The sequence below is a fragment of the Pinus tabuliformis genome, chromosome X (genome assembly GCF_031772625.1).
Source record: "Pinus tabuliformis cultivar Carrire ecotype Pingquan chromosome X, CPIR1, whole genome shotgun sequence".
In the NCBI taxonomy this organism is placed as follows: Eukaryota; Viridiplantae; Streptophyta; class Pinopsida; order Pinales; family Pinaceae; genus Pinus; species Pinus tabuliformis.
The window spans coordinates 1,487,676,520-1,487,692,178 of NC_142308.1; positions in this window are offsets into that span (position 1 = coordinate 1,487,676,520).

The window sequence follows — 15,659 nt, forward strand, 5'->3', positions numbered from 1 at the left end:
AGCTTGAAACGATAAAGGCTCGACAATATTTTTGTGTTTAAACGGTCGGAAAAGAGCTTAAAGGCGACTGCCTCTTATTTCTTTTAACGAGTCAAGAGGAAAACTCGACTATCTTTTCATTTTTCAAGTTGGAAAAGAGCTTAAAGATGACTTTCCCAAATCAAGTGCTCACGAAACTAACATAATTCCACTACCTGAAGCTCTGCACAAAGTACGTCAAACATGAACCCGTTCGATATAAATTGAATAATAAACATAGAAACATAGTTAAAAAACCACATTTTAACTAACCATATGACAAGAAATGAGAAAAAACCCACATTTACAAAATATAATTTTTAAACTCCCAAAAATTACGATAAAAGGGGTTAATCCAACCATTTTTACCATAGTTACTGTTCATTGCACTGTGGAGAATTTTGGAGCACCGAAGTTGGCGAGCTAAATTTAGCCTTATTTGTCCATCATTCACCCCAAAATTGGTTCCAGGTAATTAGTCCTTGCCCTGCGCTTCAATTTCATACCTTTTTCCATGCATTTGAACGTTAAATGTGTTGGTTTAGGCGGTTTTTTGGACCGAGTTTCGCCACTCGGTCATCACGGTTATAGCCTTCGGGTCTGTGATGACCGAAAAAATTAACACATAGCATGCTCCGATCATTGTGGAAAAGTGGTGTACTTTCACGATGATCACAAAAGAAATGAACTAGAGACCTCGCGTCATCAGGTCTGTTTTAAAAACAGACGCGATGAAATTTTTTATGCAAATTACACGTTGAATTTCATAAACGAAGTGCTAATTCAACTTTTCTCGTCATGTAGGTGACAATGGCGTTTGTCTAGCAAGAGCAGACACATGATGACAATGACATAGAAGCTTTCACCGATGCGGGGTGCCGAAATGCATTACGGGCATGTGGATTGCTCAAATTCTTCCTAACTCTGCATCTCTGATCACAACCTGATTTGCTGGAGCTACTGATTCGGGCCTCGAATCCCACAGATGGGAAATTCATCATCCGAGGCCCGGATATCGAGTTTGATGCTACATACATATATTTTTTGACCGGGCTATCCCATCATGGTGAGAGGCCCATTCTGGAGGGGCAGCGACCCGGGGTGATTCCTTAGAGATGTTGATGGCTTAAGTGTGCCCACAGGCACGCAAGACAAGGAGTGGGAAGGTGGAAATCCCAACAGTGGACAACGTGGTCCTTCATGCTATGCTTTTCATGGTGACACAGGTAGCAGGCTCCCAAGCCCAACATGAGGCTTTGAAGACCCATCTTCGGCTGGCTCTCGAATGTCTCAATCCAACCATGTTTAACTAGGCAGAAACGGTGACGGCGAACATGAAGAGGCAACTCACTAACTGCTGCTGAGGAGAGACGAAGCAGTTTGGTTATGGATCCATCTTAGTCCCACTCATGCTGGAGCGGGTGTCGGCACTGTAGTTACAGGACATGGATTTGGATTTGCCCAGACCACGTGAGACTAGGGCCACACGATGGGCATACGTCATGCCATGAGGAGGTGGCAAACGACTAGTGGCATGGGGGACATTGTTCTGAGAGTGGCTAGAGCACTAGACAATCTTTGTGGAGGATTGGCCATATGCCGGCATGGACTTTCGCGGAGATCCTGACATGGAGCTGCCTGCTGGAGAGCTGTGGGATGATGGTGGTAAGACACTTGATCACATTTTTTGTTTTATTATTTTTATGATTTTTTTGAATTTTTCATGTATATCTCCTGATGACGAACGCTATGGTATGCAGATGTAGGACCAGTGAGACCCGTCGGGTTGGCTCTAGAAGTGCAGAGGGATGCATAGGGCATTGCAGCACTAGCCTTGGCTCCTCTAGCTGATGATACGCTGGAGACCATGGCCAGAAACCTTGAGGGCCTAACAGCAAGGATTCCAGATTACATGGGGATCGAGGAGGTCCCCATAGCGTTCCAGATCCACACAGAAGGAGTGGAATCCAAGGTGTATCACCTGTTGAGGTGAGTGGCATGGGCGGTGGTATGGTATAGGGAGCATAACCCACCGCAGTAGACACCTAGGTTTTTATTTCCTGCTGGTGATTTTTTGAGAGACATGTGTCTCAGATGTATTGAGAACACAGACTCTATTTGGACATGTACACTTATTTTTTAAGCGTCTCGGTGAGCCACATGAGATATATATATATATATATACATATTCCTATGGTCTATTATTGCGTTTTACATCTTGTATGCTATTTTGATTACATGTTACGCAAATGTCTGTCTAATACATGATTAGCCAATGCATCAGTTAACGTGTTTAATCGTCGTGGAATATGTTGGTATGTAATGAAATCAAAACTCCTCTCTAACAATTTAACACGTAAATAAAACCTTAAAATCCGATGGTCTTTGACGGAATATCGCCCATTGATCTGGTGGAAGACAAGTTGAGAGTCCAAGTTCACAACCAATGCACGAATGCCGAGATTAATCGCCTCGATCAGTAACTCAATAACATCACTATATTCAGCGACATTGTTTGTGGTACAACCTAAACAAACACCTTGAAGGTTTATCAACTCACCATGAGGATCGTAGATCACCCACGCCGTAGAGGTCAAGTTGCGAGTACTACGGCAGGAACCATCAGCAAAACCAACGTAAGGTGCACCAGACATCTGCACAAGAAGCAAGAGACACAATAAGCTGCAATCATGCCTTCACACCAAGCCAAAAACATGAAAACACACACACAACACACCTACTAAAAATACACGTATATACAAACCAAAGTGCATGAAATTCATGCATAATACTTTTTCAAGCAAAGCCCATTTCGGGGCTTATCAAGAGGATTACCTTCATAATCAATTAGCTCGTAGGCCCCTTTCTGCAAAACTCTCTTTACAATATAAGGCCTGTGCCACATGGGCTCGAATTTGCCTGCCCCCAACTTATCATTCGCTTGATCATAGAGCAGGACTAAATCTGCCTCAACAAAAGAACGAGGATGAACAGTATGATTGAAGTGAGTTTTCACTCTCTTCTTCTGTGCTTCGATAGCTAGAGAGGCTAGCTGATGGGTCTCGTCTAGCCATTATAGGTAAAGAAGATGTTCTTCTACTAGAGTAATGTTGGGGAGTAATTTGATGACCAATTTTAAAGAAGGGATCTCGCACTGGATTGGAAGGGTAGCCTCCAGTCCATAAACTAATTGAAATGGAGTGAAACTGTTGGCATCCTTCACAGAGGTTTGGTAGGCCCACAAGGTGGAGAACAACATCAAGTGCCAGTTAGACTTGTGCATGCCAACGGTACATTGAAGCATCGTAACTAGAACCTTGTTGACGGCTTCTACTTGGCCATTGGCCTGAGGATAGTATGGAGTCGAACTATCATGACGCAGGCCTAGCTGGGTTGTTAGCTCAGTCATCATGTGATTATGGAAATGCTTCTCGTGATCAGTGACGATAGCCTGAGGGACTTCGAACCGTGAAATAACATGATTAAACAAAAATTGCGCCGCTGTGTGACCATCTTCAGATAATGTGGGCATCACCTTGGCCCATTTTGTGAAGTAATCAACGACAACGATGATATACCCATGCCCCCAAGCTGAGCGAGGGTTACAGGTCATATAACCAATGCCCCATTTTGCAAAAGGGCTGACGGTAACGACAGGGTGAAATGGAGTGGGAGGCGCATGCATCTTCTGCTGGTAGATTTGGCACTCGTGACAGGAGCGGACGACAAGACTGCAATCCTTGAAGATGGAGGCCAGAAATAACCGGTGCAGAGGATCTTTTGAGCAGTAGCATATCCAAACATGTGACCACCACAGGCGCTAGAATCGCAGTCATTCAAAACTCGCTCAGCTTCCTCGAATGTTAGGCATTGGCGGAGAACAGAGTCGGCGCCGAGACGATACAAGGTGTCCCAAATGATACGATAGGGCTGCAACTGATGACGAATCCGTCACCGAGCATCCTTAGAAACATCGAGATGAAAAGAGGACGTCTGCAAATATAGAATGATATCCCCATACTAGGGATCGAGGGTGCTAATTAAGAAGAGAGTTTCATTCGGGATATGGTCCTCTAACCGAGAGGGCGCGGTAGAAGATGGCAAAGAGAAAAGTAACTCAACAAAAACGAGGGATTTATTAGACTTGGCAATGGTAAATTCCCAGTCGAACTCTTGGATGATAATGATCTACTTTGAGTACTTGCCCCCCAGTAGCTGATGTGATAGGATGTACGTCATCGGGTTGCAGTCAGAAACCACTGTTGTATTGCACAACAAGATATAATGGCAGAAACATTGGATGGCACAAATGGCAGCCAATGCCAACTTCTCAACATAAGCTTATCGAGTTTCCCTATGTAGAAGATTGCGGCTAAGATAATATATTACATGCTCAGTGTCATCATCATCATCTTGAATGAGAACCATGCCGATAGTGGTATCGGCAGCGGCCAAATACAGAGTGTGGTTGCGATGATAATTCGGAGGACACAACAACAGATCTGAAACAAGGAGAACCTTGAGATGCTCGAAGGACTCTTGAGCAGCGGCATCCCAATAAAAAGGGGTATCTCACTTTAATAACCGCGTGAAACCTTTAGCCACCTCGACGTAGTTGGGGATGAATAGTCTTAAAAAATTCGCTTTGCCCTGCAAACTCTGCAATTGCTGCAAAGAAGTAGGGGGAGAAAGATTCAGAATAGCCTCGACTTTAAGGGGATCCAACTGGATGCCCTCTCGGGAGACGATAAACCCAAGAAGTCTGACTGACTCAACACAGAAGACACACTTATGAGGATTAAGCCTGATGCAGTAGTGTCGATAGCGGAGAAATATTTCACAAAGATGAGCGGGATGGTCCTTACACCTTGCTGAATGAGCTGGTAGATCATCCAGGTAGGGTTGCACAATGTGTCGAATATCATGGAATGCGTAAGACATTGTGCGTTGGAAGGTAGCACCGGCATTCTTCAAACCGAAAGGGAGCTTTTTGTAGGTGAAAGTGCCCCACGGACAGATAAAGGTAGTCTTGTGCTGATTTGTGGGTGAAATATTGATCTGGTTATATCCTAGAAAAAATCGTCCATGAATGAATACATTTCGCTCCCAGCACACTCATCAATGAGCTGGTCAATGAAGGGTGTGGGGAAGTTATCTTTGGGACAGGCCCTGTTAATATCACGATAATCACCACAGACTCGAATAGTACCCTGTTTTTTTAGTCACATGGATGATATTGGAGACCCAATCTGTGAGTGGGATGGGGTAAATAAAACTAGTCTTAAGAAGCTTTTCAACTTCCGCTTTAATAGCTGCAGCCTTTCGGGGGTGCATGGGGCGTAGACACTGGTGAAAAAGCTTAACACCTGGATATGTAGGTATCTCATGCACCATGATGCTAGGATCGATGCCGGGCATTTCTTCGTAGGACCAAGAAAAGACATCACGAAATTCACGAAAAAGATCAGTATAGAGCTCAATTTCCTCCGGAGTACAAGTTACTCCGACATGGATATGCTCGACAATCCCTGGTTTAACAGAGATGTTGATGGGCTGGGTTTGCATGATGTTTCTTGTATTCCCTTCAGAAGACACTTGATAAACTTGAATGGGTGTTTGAAGGGGTTGGGATGGGAGAAAAGGAGCAAATCGCTCAAGACAAGTAAGCATTTCCTGGTGGGCAGGGAGAAACGAGGAACGATGGTGATGCTCAGACCAAGGAGGTTCCTTGAAAGACATGGTCTCGATAATGGCTTCATCAAAAGGAAATATTTCCTTGAGAGGGTCTGAAGAAGCGTCATCTCCAAGCCAAGGGGAATGAGCGTATGAGTCGAGAGCTCTGCTCGAAGGAGCAGATTCAGAGGTGGAGCCGATGCAGAAACAATTTCGACGTAGTTGAGCTCAGCAGGACTCAATGGCATCTCGTCACCCCATGCGTCTACCTGATCAGTGGGGGGCAGAACCCACGGATCAGAGCGAACATAAATCATATTGATAGGAGTGACGTTGGGAGGTGGGAGTGAAAAAACACCCATCAGGGCAATATCTTTAAAAAGTCCAGCACCCACACTCTCATATGGGATGGAGGTATGCTCCACAAAGGACACGTTGCCTTCAGAAGAGGAGGCAAAGAAATACAACTGGGCTATTGTGATGATCTTCCCCTGATGAGGAAAACGAATGACATGAAATAGAGATGAAGCCATGGCTCGCATGGCGTATGTCCAACTGCGTCCCAGAAGGAGGTTGTAAGTAAGATTAGCATCAACAACTTCAACTTCCACTTCGACTGTCTTCCCTTCTAAAGTAATGGGAAAATTTTGGAGTATACCGTAAGGGCGAGACTCTCTCCCATCAAAGGCTTCCAAAGTCGTAGGAGACTGGCTCAGGGTCAGAGAACCAATAGCCTTCCAATAGGAAACAAACATGATACAAGTCCAAGCGCCTTCATCAATGACTGTATGATGAATCATTTTGGAATTGATAATGACCTGAATGAGGAAGGAAATTTGGTGAGGCAGTCTCGGTATATGTATTTCCAGGTCAAAATTAATCATATCCGAGTCAGCCGGGTCTATGCCACTGATGACTGATAGCAAGGACTTCCTCTGAGAGGGGAAACTCTGGAGTACTTCTAAGGTGGACATAGCAGATGGAGCCTGGGCTAAGTCCTCAACAATGCTATAGTGTTGGGTAGCATGAGAATTAGGGTTGTAAGAAGATTTCCAGAGTACACCTTTAGGAGGGGGTCGGACAGGCATCTTAGTGTTGGGTCCCTCGATATGGAGCGGACCAGAACTAGACGGAGGAGTGCTAGAGGGGACCTCAAGCTCTTTCTCGGTAGGAGACGGATACTCTTTTGCCCAAGTACTAATGTGGATGGGAATTGTCCCAGCCATAAATACTTGAGAACCAATGGGAGAAGAGGATTGGGATGGGTCAACCACCATTTGCGTTTGCTGCGAGGGAAAAGGCTCTTTGAGCACAGCAGGAGTCCCGGGAGCACCTTTCAACAAACAACTAACTTCAGACTGCCTTGGGCAGTCTTTCATATAGTGATCCTTGTCACAGATAAGGCAAGGATACTTGGGTTTGCGTTTGGCACCTTCCTCAAGTGGAGGTTTAGGGGAATCCTGTTTAGGTTGATCAGCTTTATTCTTTCCTTTTCCCTTCTTCTTTCCTTTCAAGGCTTTGTCTGCTGTGGTGGACTGGACGGTGTTAACCTTGGAAGTACTACCAGAATTGGATAGAGCCTGAGAAGTATTTTCATTCGAAGCATTCGAATTTTGCTTCCCAGGGTTCGCGGAAGATTTCTTAGAAGGCGGATTAACAGAACCAATGACACCATCAACAGATGGTGTTGGTGAGGCTTTGGAAGTTCCGGGTCTCGGGGCATCAAGCAAATAATCATATAGCGTACCGGGCTGGGAATAAACCAAGTTGAGGTACTAAGCACGTGCAATAGCCTGCTCTTTAGTTAAACATGCCCCCATAGCAATGTCTCGTGCTATCGGACCGACGAATGAGGTCATGAACCAGTCGGTGAGAAGCTGATCGGGAATCCAAAACTTAATCAAACGATGACGTCGTCTCCATTCATGGATATAATCTGAGATATGCGTAGTCGTTGTCTGTTTTAAGGATGTCAATAGGTGTGTGCCCGTTTCATATCGAATCGGAAACTGAAAATGAGTTAAAAATGCCATAGCCAATGAGTTAAAATCCTGAAAAGATCCGCGAGATAACTCAACATGCCATTTAGTAGCAGAGCCAGTGAGGGTCCTTTGAAAAAGGTGGAGCTGGATTGAATCATCAAGCCACGAATTCGATGAACACCATAGATGATAAGTCATGATGTGAGCTTGGGGGTCTTCTCTAGCTTTACCATCGAATTTGAGACAATCACTGGGAATCTTAGTTGGAACCGGGGCCAATACGGATTATGAAGAATAGGATCATTTGTTAGTTTGGACACATCTGGTAATTCCAACGTTGCTAAAAATGGTAATTGATGGTTAAAGGACATCTGAGGCCATGGGTAGGAGGTAGTACCAGAGTTCTAGCTAGCTGCTGATTGCCCCATTGATTCTGTCCGGACGGATTTGGCCCAGGAGGGTTTTGTCTGTATTTGTCCATAGGGGTTATAGGATGGTTGACCCTGGATTTGCCCCCCAGCATTCCATTGATTACCAACTTGGCCTGCAGGAGCAACATAAGGTTGCTGGTAATTCTGATAAGGACTCACCTGCAGTTGTTGATAATTTTGATACGGGGCAAATTGAGTTTGCCCTTGGGATTGCTAGAAACCATAAGGCAGTTGGGCTCCAAACTGAGCCTGGGAGGCAGGCTGGTTTTGATAGGCCGTTTGGATTGAGATCCAACCTGCATTTGAAGACCGAATTGAGTCTGGAGCCCAGCCTGGGGCTGAAAACCGGGTTGAGGTTGAGAAGCAACAATCATTTGAGCGCCGGTTGAGCAGGCCCAGATGGATGTCCTTGAGAGAATTGAGGCTGAGCCACCTGGCCAGAAGGTTGACCTAGTTGAGATTGAGATTGACCCATCTGCCCAGACGATTGAGCTTGCTGGGTATTGGGTTGTCCTTACACAACTAAGGGTTGTCCTGATAGACCAGATGGTTGAGCAGACTGACAGTTGGTTGACTTGATTAGATTTGAGGCTGACCGACTTGTCCAGATGGTTGACCATACTGGATAGAGGGTTGGCCTTACTGAATGTAAGTTTGATCGACTTGCCCAGAAGGGTAGCCTTGCTAGACACCAAGTTGACCTTGTTGGATGTAAGGTTGTCCCGGACTACCAGAAGGTTGCGCGAAATAGGTAAAAGACGGACCATCGGTGGCCGAAGGTTGTCCCTGTGGGCATCTAGGTTGCCCTGGATAAGACTGCCTGTAATACTATTGCCCATAAGAGGGTTGCATGTAAGACAGTTGGCCTTGATAAGGTGGTCCTTGAAGATGTGCAGGCGATACTTGGCCACTACCATAACCAGTGGTGGTCCAAGCAATGGATAACGAGACCGTGACTTCAACCGCAGGCTGAGGGGGAAAAGTCCGTGATGATAGAGATGAGTCCCTCTAGAATCATAATAATGAAATGGATTTTGAGGATCTAGATTCTGAAGAGCATGCAGATATTGATCGTATGCCCCCCTGCTAGAATGGAACCAGAAGAAAGTGGGGTACTTAGTGTAGGATCAACAACTCCAGATACAGATGCCGATGGGTCACTATTCGCCGACCCAAGAGAAGGTCTAGCAACAGTGGTCATAACTGAGGATGCAGTAACGACACCAACAACAGGGGTTGAAGAAGCCACATAGACAGTTGAAATAGTCGGGACGGAAGTGACAGACACATTGTGAATTTGAGGAATAAAGGACTCCAAGGTCGGAGTGATGGTGTGCAACCACATAGAACTCGTAAGGGGGGTTCTAGAACCGATAACATCCCTTAAAGCCTTGTAGCGTAAAGGAAACATAACACCAAGAGGGGTGATATGAAAAGGTGTAGTTTCCGTTGAGGTTGGAATTTCACCGCTCATCGCAACAGATTCTTTACTCGTGACAGGGATGTGTCCTCCATATCAAAAGAAGACATTGGGACCGAAACACTCGGAGGAGTAGCGGGAATATCTTCTTCGGAAGGCTCCCAAACAGGGTTCCAGTGAATATCGTAAGTTTTGTCCTCTAGAGTGCGAGAGTTAATCGGTTGGATACTTGGAATAACAGGGAGAGTATCACTCACAATCGGTACCTTAAGAGCAATAGAAGAAGGAGACCCTTGGTCACTTGTAATGGGAGACGGGACCGATGATTCCGCCAGGATGATGATTCAAAAATCCTAGGAAAAACTAACGAGAAAGGACCCTACTCAATCTAACACAAACAAGATCTAACAGGGTGAATGTGAATCGTGGCCGAATGAATTTTAAGACAGAGGAACAGAACTTGACCTTTTCATCTTTAAAGAGTCGAGAAAAGGAAAAAAAGATGACTCTAGTCGCCTTCGAATATTTAATGAGCCTGAAGTGATAAGTGCTCAGATGGACCTTTTCTTTTAGGGAGTCCGAAAAGGAACGAAAGTGACTACTGTGGAGAACTAGGCAAAAAGGTTTACCAGACAAATCCGTAAAACTACATATACACCTTGGCAGTCATATGAAAACCAAGACTTTCCATATGGCAGTCAATCTTCCTGAATGCTATGTTCGGTGCCTTACGGCTTGTAAGGCAGCAGACACGGCTTCCTATGGATAAAGGATGATAGCCTAGTGGGCTCTCCTAGCATATACTCAATGGTACATGGGAACACAATTCCGTGCTAGACCACTATTGAGTCACAGAAGGAGGAATCACCCAACCTTGAGTGAAAACAAAAGTGACTAGGTTTAACGACACCGGAGCACGTCTCTAGCCTAGACCTCTAAATGTGTGTGTTATGTTCCAATGCGTTGTTAGATTTATTCAGTTCATTTTAGAGTTGATCTTGGATTATGTTTCAGTTTTTAGGCCTTACCTTATGTATATAACAAATCCTAGGATGCAGCTAGAATAAATTAAATATCCTTTTTCTTCGATGAACACCTATCTACGAGAGGGTAGAGAGATCATTCCCAAACCAAGAAAAGCAAGACAACAAAGGCAGTCACTCAATGCAAACAGACATCAATTCCTAAAGTGCATGGATACTACTAATGAGAGATTTAAACATTCGCTTTTCAATATGAAACTTGAAATGCAAATTCACTTTCACTTTCGTAGATTAAATGAATGCATTCCTTTTGATTTAGATGTCTCTTAAATCTAAAAGAAACAAATAATCAATAAGCAAATGTGGAAAAACGGTTGATCCAAACAATTGTAATCTATGCCTGGGTAGTGAAGAGAAATCGAATCAATGCCGAGATTGGTCCAATAACAATTACTAAACAATCAACCAAAAGTAAGCAAAGGGGAAGGCTCAATCAAACCAAAAGCAAGCTGCGAATGAATCTTTGAGCAACCAAGCAACCAAGAGAAACTGATCCAAAAGACTTGAAACAATGAAACTAGGTCACAAGGCAAGAAAAACAAGATTCATTCAACAAAGCTCACAAGAGAGTGCCTCAACCTATTAACAATGAAAAACAAGTTATCAAACAAGTGAGAATAGCAAGGGACTAGCAAGAGTGATGGATTCAGGAGGCAGAATTGAGAAAATCAATTCTACAGCAATCAGTGCGAGTGATACACAAGCAACAAGCGCTAATAAAGAACACGCCGCAGCAACAGAGTGATGTTAGCGCGGAAGTACACGACTTTTCCGTGATGGTCTAATTTAAAAAACCGTCGTGACTATTAGGTGTAATCACACGATGAACAGGATAATACAAAAGGGTGGACATGATGACAGTGTGACTGTTAAATTTAATGTTGTGATGATGTTCAAAATAGTAACAGGCGAACCAAAAACTCCCAAATCAAAGATAATCAATCCTTCAATCAAATCAGGGGTGTTCCCAGATCAGGCCAGGAAACTCAGAAGACCAATAACTAATCCCCAAAACTCCAAAAGAGACCAAAACAAAAATCAAGACAAGAGTAAACAAGAAAAGAACAAAGGCCAAAGCTCATCCCCAGCAAAGTCGCCAATTTGTGATGTAGGAAAGTGTTCCCTCTGCAGACAGAGGCAACCCCTCTAGCCCTAGAGTGGGTCTAGTCACAAACAAGGACATATCAATAATATCTTTCCTTAAATAGTCATAGTGGGAGGCCTACCTCAACCGGTGGTCGATGGAGTTCCATTGTGCTGCTCCAGCTTCTGCTTCCTTCTCCTGACGAGTGATCAACCTGAAACAATGCAAAGGAAATACAACAAAGCAAATAACCAGAACAACAATGATCTATTTACTCACAAAGTCAAGAAGTCATGAGCTATCAAGTACATTACATACAAGACATAGGAAAACATCATTGATTGCATTAATAATGAAATAAGAGTAAGCTTACAACCAAAGTCTTGACGTCACAAGCCTTCTCAGAAGGGATCCAGCCAGCATGTTCCTCAAGCATTCACTCTTTGAAGATGGATCTCCCAACATACAAGTCTCTCTCACTCACAAGTTTTATCCAAGATTAAGGTCACTTCACAACCTTCCACAAGCTATCAACAATCCCACACTTGTCACACTCACACTAGCTATCTAGCAAACTCACAAACACTAACAGCACTGCTCCACTAGCCAACTATCAGCAACCATCCAAAAACTAGCAGCACATAGCAATGGTGAGAGCTTAAATAGGAGAAGGAGTCTCCATGAAAGGTGGAAGAATGAGCTTATCTCCAAGGAAGGTAGCACAAATGACGGAACAACAACACCAGAGAAAGGAAGGTGACATAAACTATGCCAATAACAAGGTCTGGAGTTATCTGGAAGGCCGTCTATTGGAACAAATTCACCCAATCTGGATCATCGTGGGTACATAACTGATATTATGTGCTGACATCGCTATTGAATAACGTAGCTAGTCAGGTCATTGCTTAAGATCACAAGCGACCTCGCGCTGGCACATAAAATCAGACCATCATGGGAATCGGGTGTACTTCCGCGATGGCAGTGCTTCTAGACTATTAAGGAGCGCCCTTCAGCATGTTTATTTAGCCAATAGATGTGATGAGGTAGATACCTTTGGAAAAGTGGGTCATTTGGCAACATCAGAGAGATTTGTCTAATATGAGCATGTATGACTTGGACACATGACACAGTAGGGAGACTGGGATGAAGACACTGACAAATTACTGTGTAACATTGTCCATCGTGCTGGTAGCCTGGGAGTTACCTAAAGGCAGTCAATTTCCCTTGGTCGCACTAGACCTGCCTGAGGCCACAAATTATGCTTCGCTATGGGCAACTAAGGATCCTCAACAGATCAAGGACAACAAGATATTTTAGATCTTTATGGAGATGAACGTGCACATGGCCATCAACCGCAAGCCGCGGTTGTCGCCTACTATTTTTGATAAATTTTAGGCATATGTGGAATTCAAGGTTGATTTCCACCATGTATCAATAAGGGTGTGGAAGGACCCCAAGAAAAAGTGGAACAAATTGCCCTACTTGGAGACGAACGATGCAATTCAAGTAGTCATTGACAACTGGCCAGCAAAATGGCACATTGCCTCGGACTTGACTGTAGGATCTAGCAAGACAACTACGCAGCGGAAGAAGGAAGAAGCTAAGCTCAAGATGGAGTAGCTGGTTGAGAAAAGGAGAAAGGAGGCTAAGTATAAGGCTAAGGTAGACTGCGCTACCGTGCAGGAGATAGGCGAATAGATAGGAGGAGAGGAGCACGGCTATGAAAAAGAGAAGTAACCCTCCCGAGAGGTAGAGGAAGAAGAGGATGATTAGACAGAGTAGGGAGGAGTGGACCCATAGACGCCTCCATTCTGTATCAAGCATCTAAGGGGACAAGAAAATCTATGGCTGTGGAAGAAGTTTAAGGCCAGTAAGATGTCCGTGGATCTGATCACCCTAATAGAGGGGGATTTGAATGACATTGGAGATACAGTGCGAGATGCCACCGCGGAACTGCTGCAATAATTTGAGTAGTAGGTTTTGGGGGCCATTCAGGTGGATCTACTAGAGCTATAGATCCAGGCATCACAGACCGGTGCAGAATCCACCAGTTTGGCCATTAATACTTTAGAAGCCATTGAGATGCTACAGGCGAGGTACTCCCGAGCCATAGTGCTACTAGATAGAGCACTGACAACAGGGACTGAAGCTGACAGGCCTGTTGTCAGCATCCTCAAGGGAGTAGGGTTGAACTTGGCAGCACTTCCTAGAGAGGCACTCCACCTGCTACAGGATGGGGTGATCATGGAACTGAGGGCCCGCGAACAATGCACTTTGCAGGTGATCAGTGAGCAGAAGATCAACAATACTTAGATGGGTGTGCAGTGAGACTCCGCCATTGCCTCCATGATGAAACTCACTGACACGAATCAGTGCATGATTAAGGCCATGGAGGAAGCATGCCGAATGGTCCTGGAGTTGGCCATTCCTAAAGATGAGCTGGTAGATGTGTGTGTTCGCAAACTTGCTACAGGGGTGTGCAACGCCCGCACAGAGTTGGCAAAGGCTTAGCTGGAGTTGAACCTCCAAATTGCAGAGTTGCAGTTGAAGGCCCAGCTTTAGACTGCAATGGAAGTCAAGGAGTAGCGCGTGATTTATATAACAGAGGCAATAACAGTAATAGAAAGTGCAATGGCAGACTGCACAACACTTTTTGAACAGTTGTTCGAAGTACTAACCAGCCTACAAGAAGACCCTACTATGTAGAGGCTAGAAATAGAGGCACGAGAGCTGCAACAACGCTACAATGAGGTAAAAGGGACAGCGCGTACTGTCGCCATCACACAGAGACTCATGATGTTGCAAAAGGCCAAGACATTGAAGGAAAAATTAGATTATCTCAGCACAAAGAGGTGATGGGCAGCAGATCCCCTGCGTAACGGTTTTAGGGCTCAAAGCCCGCAATTTTGGATAAAAGTATGGTAAAGGTTCCATGAAGTGCTTGGAGTGTGAATTGTAATAGGTCAAGTCCAAGGGTAGTCTACCCTAAAATATTATAGGTTAATCTAGAATGTGTTAGATCTCCATCATAAGATCGTGCAGGCCATAGATCATTGGTTGGATTGGATAATAGGAGGGTTTATCACTAAATTTGTGATATACACAACTATCAGCTATAGCGAAGCTGAAAGATGTTTTCTCAAAGGACCACGAGGTAAGTACATCAAGTTATTGAATACCTGGATTAAAATGTCGTTATGTGAAAATTGGGTTATGCGAATCCATTAATGTCTAGGGTAACGCAGAGCGAAAGAGGCTACCAAGGGATCAAAGGATTAGAAACAGTCCCCTGATTTCATTTTCATGGGAAAGCGAGGAGGAGCTCACTGGGTTTTCTCCGAAAAGTGTAGTCTGGTTGATAAATCAACGCATTCCACAGTTACCACCTCCATCCACACCATCACCTTCTTCACCTACATCCACCCCATCTTCACCTACCCAACCTCCACCACCTCTAAGGGTTGGAATGGCGAGTGCGATCAAGTTGCCCATGTTTAGAGGCATAGGAAATGAGGAACCAGACTAGTTCTGGTTTGTGGTAAAGGTGGTATGGGAAGCCCAAGGCGTTACGGATGATAACATTAAAAAGGCTACTTAGTGAGTGTGTTGTAGGATTGCACGTTGACGTGGTATATTAAGCACTCTAGCGATCATCCGAATGCTGGAATAGCGGAGATCCAGGATGCATTGAACAAAGAGTTTAGTCAACCAAAATAAAAAACTGAGTCAATCATCGGATTTAAGGAAATTGCGATGCTTCTAGGTGAGACTCGATGGGATATGGATCAACACCTGAAAGGTATGATCTAAAGTGTATGGGTTTGTAAAAGCAAGAGTTCTCTGGAGTCTGTAAGTCCGAGTCATGGGTGGTAGTGTTAGAGTAGGCTCTGTAGCTGTGTGCGCGGACCCCTGCAGCTTGTGTGCAGGGTGGAATTGGATTGTACTGAACGAAAGATTAATAAAGATAAGTTTTTCTCTGACTTATTGTGTATCTGATCACAGATCTAT